Below are 4142 nucleotides of genomic sequence, written 5' to 3'. Positions count from 1 at the left end.
AAGAGGCCGATTGGAGCGTGTCCTCAAGTCCTCGATTCAACACTGTCTGGCTGCTGTGACCTATTTTTTTATATTTTTTTTCTTCGCATTTCTTCGCATATGTTTTAAAATATTTTTCTAAACCTCAACTTCAAAATCCTCTCCTGCAACCCACCTCACCCACCCGCCCACATCACCCACCCACCCACCTCAACCACCTCACTCACCTCACTCACCTCACTCACCCACCCCACCCACCCACCGCCCTCACCTACCCACCCACCCGCCCACCTCACTCACCCACCTCAACCACCTCACCCACTTAACTCACCCACCTCTACCTCTGGTACGGCAACTGCTCCGCCCACAACCGTAAGGCTCTCCAGAGGGTAGTGAGGTCTGTACAACGCATCACTGGGGGCAAACTACCTGCCCTCCAGGACACCTACACCACCCGATGTCACAGGAAGGCCATAAAGATCATCAAGGACACCCGAGCCACTGCCTGTTCACCCCACTATCATCCAGAAGGCGAGGTCAGTACAGGTGCATCAAAGCTGGGACCGAGAGACTGAAAAACAGCTTCTATCTCAAGGCCATCAGACTGTTATACAGCCACCACTAACATTGAATTTTGCCAACATACTGACTCAACTCCAGCCACTTTAATAATAGAAAAATTGAGGTAAAAAATGTATCACCAGCCACTTTAACCAATGCCACTTTATATGTTTACATACCCTACATTACTCATCTCATATGTATATACTGTACTCTATACCATCTACTGCATCTTGCCTATGCCGTTCTGTACCATCACTCATTCATATATCTTTATGTACATATTCTTTATCCCTTTACACTTGTGTGTATAAGTGTTACCGTAATTAAATTTCTCTATGTTTTAATATTCAATTAAAATGAAACACTCTGTCAATTCATAAGAATTTGTAAGAATCTTATTTGTATAAAATGGACAGAGACCAGTCTTAAAGTCAACCAGCAGGGTTTATTCTCGAGAGTACTGCCCATTATACATTTTACCACAGGTTATAAACTGAAAATGACGTCATTAGTTTTTGTACTAGCCCGTCTCATCTCCGCTCCACTACAATGGCTGTATGGTTCTCAATACTTAGATAATTTACGATCAGAGCCAAGGTCTGCCTGTGTAGATAAGCCTTCTAGCCAGTCTGGCTATAAGTTCATTCATTTCTACCAAGGAACAGACAGTCATTGTTCTAATTCTTGATTATATTTACACACATTATATTCAGTACTAAAATTCATACATATACAGTAATATAATGGTATTCTGATTAGTCAGTCCTGATTGAAATGTATACATAATTAGTCATTATTGATAAAAATAATTCCCTTAACAATAAGGTAGTAGTTTTTAGGTTAGATTACTCGTTGGTTATTATTGCATTGTCGGAACTAGAAGCACAAGCATTTTGCTACACTCGCATTAACATCTGCTAACCATGTGTATGTGACAAATAAATTTGATTTGAACATCCTGTGGCGTTCTGCATTAGCATCGAATAGAGAATTTCAACAAGCATTTTTCTACGGCTGGCCATGCTTTCCACGTGGCTCCTTCACCCAAATCCAGATAGGTGATGTTCTGAAAGAGCTGCAAAACTGGACCCCTACAAATCAGCCGGGCTAGACAATCTGGACCCTCTCTTTCTAAAATGATCCACCGAAATTGTTGCAACCCCTATTACTAGCCTGTTCAACCTCTCTTTCGTATCGTCTGAGATTCCCAAAGATTGAAATCTGCCGCGTCATCCCCTCTTCAAAGGGGTACACCATTCTGTATATGTCTGGCCCTTCTTTGGACACTGTGTTAAAACCTCTTGAGACTAGGGGCAGTATTTTGATGTTTGGATGAAACATGTGCACAAAGTAAACTGCCTATTTCTCAGGCCCAAAAGCTAGAATATGCATATAATTGGCCGATTAGGATAGAAAACACTCTAAAGTTTCCAAAACTGATATTGTCTGTGAGTATAACAGAACTGATATTGCAGGCGAAACCTGAGGAAAATCCAACCAGGAAGTGGTGTTGTTCTGAAACCTCTTTTTTCCATTGCAAGCCTATCCTCCATTTAAAGGGATATTAACCAGATTCCTTGTTCTATGGCTTCCACAAGGTGTGAACAGTCTTTAGACATCGTTTCAGGCTTTTATTCTGAAAAATGAGCGCGAATGATCACATCGCGTCAGTGGATAGCTTGGTGTCCCCAGATTTGTGATACCTATGTGCCAGGTTAGACTGTAAACTCTCCAGACTCACTTACAAGTACTTATAAGTACATATTCTCATTCACCCTTTAGATGTCTGAGTATTAGGTGGTTGTTGGGGAATTGTTAGAATACTTGTTAGATTTCGCTACACTCGCATTAACATCTGCTAACCATGTGTATGTGCCAAATACAATTTGATTTGATATGTTGTAATATTCAAACAGCTCTTTATAAACATAATCCTGCGGACAGAGGAATTGTCAAATCGCTTCCCTTTTCTGATTGAGTGAGTGACGGAGAACGAGCATGTAACTGCTTTCTCTTCCTCTTCTGAGTAGCAAGGATCGGACCAATGCACAGCATGGTAAGTGTCCATGATACTTTAATAATCACTGAACAAAATATAAAAATAACAAAGTGAATGAAAACAAAAGCAAAACAGTCCTTAATGGTGACACAAACAACAAAGCACCCACACCACACAGATGGGGAAAAGGCTGCCTAAGACTTCTCTCTGAGGCTTGTTTTCAAATTGCTGTGCGTTTTGTTGCCAACCTATTTTGCTACCTGACAACTTTACGGGTTTCACTTTTTAATTACAATTCATATATTTATTTTTCCTCGACTTTTTTTCACTCCGGACGCTTTATCTGGACACGATTCGTCAGGACCTCCAACAATATGACTAAGTAGTAACATTAACATGATGCCTCTAATTGCAGCCGCTGTGCTCGCCTTACGGAGATAGCTGTACTACAAGCCCAGCTTCAGACGCAATCGTTAGGCAAGGGTAATTTCCAGTGTAGGAAGGATGAAACAGCGTCTGTGCCACCAGTAAGTACAGATAGTAGTATAAATCCCTGGCACAGTCCCCGCAGCCGGACAACTTTCTCACGGTTTCTGGAAGGAAATGCTGTAGGAACGCTCAACCGGTGTCGCTCATTCAGCAGACAGAAACTTTCAACCGGTTCTCCCCATTAAAAAGCGGGTCGGTGTCAGAGGCCGAGTCTTCTCTGGTCTCTACTCCTCCCGTTACGGGGTCTGAGATCGCCGAAGCTTCCCACCATTAGCTCTGACAAATTGAAAACTCTAGTCATTGGCGACTCCATTACCCGCAGTATTAGACTTAAAGCGAATCATCCAGCGATCATACACTGTTTACCCGGGGCAGGGCTACCGGCGTTAAGGCTAATCTGAAGATGGTGCTGGCTAAAGCTAAAACTGGCGAGTGTAGAGTATAGAGATATTGTTATCCACGTCGGCACCAACGATGTTAGGATGAAACAGTCAGAGATCACCAGCGCAACATAGCTTCTGCGTGCATATCAGCTAGAAAGATGTGTCGGCATCGAGTAATTGGGTTAAGTAGGTTAAGTAATCCCTCACCCCACCCCCTAAGTTTTAGATGCACTATTGTTAAGTGACTGTCCCACTGGATGTCATAAGGTGAATGCACCAATTTGTAAGTCGCTCTGGATAAGAGCGTCTGCTAAGTGACTTAAATGTAAATGTAAATGTAATTGTCTCTGGCCCCCTCCCAGTTAGGGGGAGTGATGAGCTCTACAGCAGAGTCTCACAACTCAATCGCTGGTTGAAAACTGTTTTCTGCCCCTCCCAAAAGATAGAATTTGTAGATAATTGGCCCTCTTTCTGGGACTCGCCCACAAACAGGACCAAGCCTGACCTGCTGAGGAGTGACGGACTCCATCCTAGCTGGAGGGGTGCTCTCATCTTATCTGCCAACATAGACAGGGCTCTAACTCCTCTAGCTCCACAATGAAATAGGGTGCAGGCCAGGCAGCAGGCTATTAGCCAGCCTGCCAGCATAGTGGAGTCTGCCACTAGCATAGTTAGTGTAGTCAGCTTGTGACGGCCCTGAATTTTTCTGAACCGTCTCAGTGCAGCTC

Source organism: Oncorhynchus gorbuscha, linkage group LG07, assembly GCF_021184085.1.
Source record: "Oncorhynchus gorbuscha isolate QuinsamMale2020 ecotype Even-year linkage group LG07, OgorEven_v1.0, whole genome shotgun sequence".
In the NCBI taxonomy this organism is placed as follows: domain Eukaryota; kingdom Metazoa; phylum Chordata; class Actinopteri; order Salmoniformes; family Salmonidae; genus Oncorhynchus; species Oncorhynchus gorbuscha.
The sequence above is the reverse complement of the archived record's forward strand: the minus strand, read 5'-3'. Positions refer to the sequence as shown.